The following is a 6,558-nucleotide window of genomic DNA, read 5'->3' on the forward strand; positions in this document are numbered from 1 at the left end:
TTTTTCAATGTGTGTGTCCATGCCATGATGTGATACAACTACTGATTTCAGCTATTATTGGAGGCATCATGATAACCCAAAGATGGCTCCATTAACCCACTGATTGTATTTCTCCTTTTTAGATATGCTGTGGTCTGTCACCACCTCTTTGCCTTAATTTTCCACACTCACCCATAATAATGAAAATTAACACCACTGTATCAACCATCCCATCTGAACACATGTCTACATGACTGTGTCGATTGTTGTTGCACCATCTCATGTCCTATATTATTCTCACCAATATCATCAGTCCTAGATTTTCAAATAGACCACTCTTCCTGCATCACTGTCACTTGTTTTCGCATGTTACTTTTCATATATATTTCTCTGCCACACACTCGTATCTCATCCTACCAACCTCTCCCCAACCCCTCCCCTTCTTTTTCTTCTCTTTTTCCAGATTGCACACTCTAACTTCATCTAGTCTGGACACAGCTGCTGTCCCCCTCTTCATACATAGCCACCCACCAACCAGAACCCATACTATAGTCTTTTCATTTATTTTTGTCTTTGATCTCATTGTTTTTTGACATCAGTTTCCGTTTGTTTTTGCCTTTCACTGTCAGCCTACTTCCAGAGGTTTCATCATGTATCCCCATAATTCATCTTTGATTTTTACCATGTATTTTAGCATGTTTTTGCAAATTTTTCATATGTATTTTTACATTATTTACATGTTTTTAGTCATTTTTATCCTCCAGCATGAATCCTTGCTCCTTATATATGTGCAAATACAAGAAAGTTTCCTTATTCCTTGCAGAACCCAGTCCCACATACTGTTCCTGCATTGTTGCCTGGTTCTTGGAATCCCCTCTAAATGGCCTTACCATCAAATCAAACATCTCCAGCTGCAACCCCTCCTTCTACAGTTACCTTCATCCATTCAGATTCCACCAGTCATAAATCCTCACCAACCTAGTCTTGCATGTAAATTGGCCTGCACCTTCGTGCAATACCTCCTCTCCACCCAAATTCTGCTGCAGTGCATCTCATATTTCTGCATCCCATCTTACACATAAGCTCTTACTTTCCAAGAAATAGAGCAGCATGCATGACACCACCTCAAGAAACTCTCCAACCAGTTTTGTCTCCTACTCCTGCCTTGGACTAGCACTATCCACTACCTCTAAAACAGCCTTCAAACCTTCCCTACATCCACTCACAGCTGACAACCCCTGCCTCATGATCTACTACATTTACCCCACCCTCAAAAACTCCCTCCCACCAGCACACAAAATCCAGAGATTAAACAGATCTGAAACACAGTCATGATTCTTTCCTCCAAAATTGTTAGTCCCACAGAAGTATCAGTCCTTCCCAAAGGCTCTTATCTTTTGCCCCACTCCCAAATTAAGTCATGGTGGACTTGTTAAAGAAAACCTCTCCTTCTCCCATTCCTTACAGTGGAAACACGTTTTCGCCATCAACCCTACCAGACTCAAACAACGCCTGTTGTTGAACCCTCTTCTGACATAGTTTCCTTTTTCATTCAACCGTAATCCATAGCTTGCTGCCCTCAAATCACCCCCCCCCCCCCCCCATTAACTTTCCACACTTTTTGAACTTTGTGCCTTGCATCACCATCATTCCACAAATCACTCAATATTTAAGCTAACCTTATATCTGCAGAAAGAACTGAAATCCACCACCTAAAAACTGATCCAAACTTTATACTCAAATCTGTTTACAAAGGCTCTACCACTGGAGTTTTGAACAACAAAAATAACCTGCAGAGAGACTCCACCAGCTGTAAAATTCATCCACCTACAGAAACTGCCACACCACTCCTATTCCAGAAATCCAGCATGATCTCCAGTCTCTCTTAAAAAGTCGTTGGCCCATCCTACAGTGTCTCCCCAGAGTCCATCTCTTACCTCACCCCTAACACTCCCCACACTCCCACCTTCTATATCCTTCCTAAAGTCCATAAACTCAACCACCCAGTACACCCCGTTGTGACCAGTTACTGTGCCGCCACTGAGAGAATATCTGTTCTCATAGACCCAACCTACCTGCAACCTAATTTGCAGTATGAAAGACACCAACCGTTTCCTTCACTGATTCTTCAGCTCATGTTCCTTCACCACACAACACTCTGCTTGTCATTGTTGATGCCACCTTCCTTTACATGAACATCCCTAATACCCATGAGCTTGCCACTACTGAACACTAATTTTCCCAGTGCACGATGGATTCCAAACCTAAAACCTCCTTCCTGTTCACCATGACCAACTATATCCTCACCTGGAATTACTTTGTATTTCAAGGCACCACCACCATCTAAAAACAAATCTACATTACAGATATGACAGACCCATGACCCCATCATATACCAACCTATTCATGGATCATCTAGAGGAATCCTTCCTAAACATCCCAGAACCTAATTCAGATTCATTGATGACATCTTCGTGATCTGAATTTAGGATGAGGACACCTTATCCATGTTCCTCCAGATCTCCCGCACCTTCTCCCCCATTTACTTCACCTGGTCTTCCTCAACCTAGCAAGCCACCTTCTTCAATGTTAACCTCCATCTACATCAGTACCTCCATTCGTATCAAACCTATCAACCACTAGCAATACATCTACTTTGACAGCTGCCACCCATGCCATACCAAGAAGTCACTTCCATACCTAGCCACCCATGGCCATCACATCTGCAGTGACAAGTAGTCCCCCTCAAAATATATCAAGCATCAGTAAGGCTTCCATAGACCATAATGTCTCTCCTAACCTTGTACAGGAACATATCTCCCGTTCCTTATCTCTGCAGTCACCCACCACCTCTCAAAGTCCTACTGTCTGCCCACAGAGGAGCATTTCCTTCGTAACACAGTACCACACAGGACTGAAGCAACTGAATCACATTCTCTGCCAGGGTTTTAACTACATCTCATTGGGCCCTAAATTGAAGAATACCCTCTGCCCATTTGATTTGCAGTAGGATTTTGGAGCATATACTGTATTTGAACATTATAAGTACCTCAAAGAAAATGAGATTTATTGACGCTTAGTCAGTATGGATTCAGAAAATATCATTCTTACGAAGCACAACTAGCTCTTTATACTCATGAATTAATGAGTGCTATCGACAGGGAATGTCAAATTGATTCCATATTTTTAGATTTCCAGAAGGCTTTTGACACCATTCCCCACAAGCGTCTTCTAACCAAACTGTGTGCTTACAGAATATCACCTCAGTTGTGTGACTGGACTCGTGATTCCCTGTCAGAAAGATCAGTTTGTAGTAATAGATGGAAAGTCATTGAGTAAAACAGAAGTAATATCTGGCATTCGCCAAGGGTGCTGTAGGCCCTCTATTGTTCCTGATATATATTAACAATATAGGAGACAATCTTAGTAGCCATCTTAGATTGTTTGCAGATGATGCTGTCATTTACCATCTTGTAAAGTCATCAGATGACCAAAACGAATTGCAAAATGATTTAGATAAGGCATCTGTATGGTGCGAAAATTGGCAATTGACCCTGAATAAAGAAAAGTGTGAAGTTATTCACATGAGTATTAAAAGAAATCCGCTAAATATTGATTACGCGATAAGTCACGCAAATCTGAAGGCTGTAAATTCAACAAAATACTTAGGGATTACAGTTACAAATAACCTAAATTGGAATGATCACATAGATAATGTTGTGGTTAGAGCAAACCAAAGACTGTGATTTATTGGCAGAACACTTAAAAGGTGCAACAGGTCTATTAAAGAGACTCCTTACACCACATTTGTCCGCCCTGTTCTAGAGTATTGCTGTGCTGTGTGGAATCTGCATTAGGTGGGACTGACGGATGATGTTGAAAAAGTACAAAGAAGGATGGCTTGTTTTGTATTATCGCCAAATGCGGGAGATAGTGCCATAGACATGATACGTGAATTGGAGTGGTAATTATTGAAACAAAGGCTGTTTTTTGTTGCAACAGGATCTTCTCATGATTTTCAATCACCAGTTTTCTCCTCTGATTGTGAAAACATTCTGTTGGCACCCACCTACATAGGGAGAAATGATAAAATAAGAGAAATCAGGATTCGCACAGAAAAATTTAAGTGCTCGTTTTTCTCGTGTGCCGTTTGAGAGTGGGATGGTAGAGAGACAGCTTGAAGGTGGTTCATTGAACCCTCTGCTAGGCACTTTATTGTGAATAGCAGGGTAATCATGTAGATGTAGAAATATATCCTACATTATCCATAACCCTCCTGGCCTCAACCTTCATTAGTCACTGTCTTTCACCTGTCAATCCCCTTCTCTGTTTCCATTTCAGCACTACACTGCGTTCTATTCCACCAACACACCCACAGTCTTTTTACTCCCCTCCTTTTCTGCTCCCCCACCCTCTGTGTAACCTCCTGACTGCACGTAGCTGCCCTACCATCTCCCCACCTTGTCCCTGTATGCTCCCACAAGCAGCACTTTCCTGTAAACCCCCCCCCCCCCCCTGCCCTGCTATCCCACCCCCCCTTCCCACCCCAGTCTCCATCTTATCACCACCACCCAGATTGCTTTTCCCAACATATATTGTTGCTTGCAGTCTTGGTAGCCAGACACAGTGGTCATATGAGTTGTGCTTGTGTGAATGTTGTCTAAGTCAGAAGAAAGGGCTTTTGGCCAAAAGCTTACTTGCACAACCCTTTTGTTGTGTCTGCCTGCAACTCAACACTCCACTTTATGGCGAGTAGCAAAATGTTCTATGTTTCTCAGAGCTATAATATTATGCAATTTCTCAAGCTTTCGCACTAGTAATTACACGGTTGGCTCCATTTCATGTAAGTATGGTTGAACATAAAATTGAACCATTTATTCACATTTTTGCACCTAAATGTCTCTTCAGAAACAGAAATTTATTATTGGTTTGTTAAGCAGTGTGATACTGTTGGATGTCCAAAAGTACATCTTCAGTGTTTTTTAAAGAACGTATATTATAGCAGCTTCTAGTGGTTCCATGATGTCATGTACCCAACCGTAGGTGCCTGTGTATTGAAATTGTTTCATGAATTGTATTTTATGCTATGGATTATACTTTTGGTGTACTTACAAAATTGCCTCATTTTTAACTCGCAAAGTGTAGAATACTTAAGTGCTCATTACTCAGATTCAACTTACTTGGGCACAGCATTTATGGTGTTTCAAAATATCTGGCTCATTGATCATTAATGAGCAGTTAGCCAGCCTTTTATGTCCATGTACTGTTTAAACTTTTATATCTTTCAGAACAACTGCCCCCCCCCCCCTACCCAAAAAAAAAAAAAAGGAAAAAAGGTAGTTTCATCATTTTGGGTTTGCAGACATACACATTTAGTGACAAAAACACTTCTATATCACAGTGTGGCATTACAATTATTAATCATGGTGCTAGTACCATGGCAAACATAGCTATCATTGTTGCCCTACAAGCTGTCGGTAACTCGAAGGTTGGCTTACTACGAATGGTCCTATTGGAGGTGTTGTGCCATTGCCTTCCTCCAACATTTGAACTGACTTAACCACCAATTTACAGAGGACTTAAGGATTTGATGTGGACTCTGAACCTCAATGCAACTCAGCATTTTTCACATAAACAATCACTGCCCTACGTAAAAGAAGCGATACCTTGGTCTGGCACATTATCAATGAACCACAATGCCCTTTATTAGTGCTATATCTGCAGATTTTTAATTTGTATCACTTAGACTGCACCCTAGCCAGGCAATATGAATGAATGTGATAGTGTTATACCAGGGTGATACAAAAAGATGGTCACAATTTCAATTGCCTATATTTCCTGCACTGTATGTTGCATTTTAATTCTGTAAATTACATTTGATTATACATATGTGGAAGGTGAGAAATGTGCAATATATCCTCCTCTGGCTGCATGGATACTTAGGTCTTTCAAGTGGGAAAAGCATTCAGATCTGTGAGAAGATATGGTACATAAACTGCACATTTCACAAGCTCTCACAGGAAAAAAATTGCAGAATGTGAAATCAGGTGACCTCAGTGGCCCAAAGTGAAGTGCTAAGTCTTTATTCTCCATGCAACTTATCCATCACTGAGGTAGAGATTCATTCAGGAAACATCGAACATTCAGATGCCAATGGGGTGGAGCTCCATCCTGCTGAAAAATGTGATTCTTGTATCTTTATTCCAGTAACCATACTGTTATCAAAAGAGAAAGGTTCATAAACCTTTGTCATCAATGCATTGCAAAATAAATTAACTTTGGGCTGTCCAGTTCAGGTTCCAGTATTACATGGGGATTTTGTAGTCCGCAGATCCAAATGACATTCCTGTTGACTTCCCATTTAGGTGAATCATAGCTCCATCACTAAAAATTACACAAAGCAGAAACAATTCATCTTTTTTCTCTGTTTCAGAGCACTTGGTCACAAAATTCTCCATGCTTCATCTTATCATTTGCCTGAAGAGTCTGTTCCAGCCGTAGATAATATTGTTTGTACACTAATTAGTGCCTCACCTCATTGGAGTTCCAATGATAAACTTAGGCTGAAATGCATGCTGC

At 40.9% G+C, this 6,558-nt stretch overlaps 1 protein-coding gene across 1 annotated transcript in view; it reads left to right on the forward strand.

The window, feature by feature from the left end:
• Positions 1 to 6,558, forward strand: part of LOC126263014 (CLIP domain-containing serine protease HP8-like) — a 107,688-nt gene that overhangs the window by 93,760 nt on the left and 7,370 nt on the right. The gene's annotated exons all lie outside the window — the stretch shown is intronic.

The sequence above is a fragment of the Schistocerca nitens genome, chromosome 1 (genome assembly GCF_023898315.1).
Source record: "Schistocerca nitens isolate TAMUIC-IGC-003100 chromosome 1, iqSchNite1.1, whole genome shotgun sequence".
NCBI lineage: Eukaryota > Metazoa > Arthropoda > Insecta > Orthoptera > Acrididae > Schistocerca > Schistocerca nitens.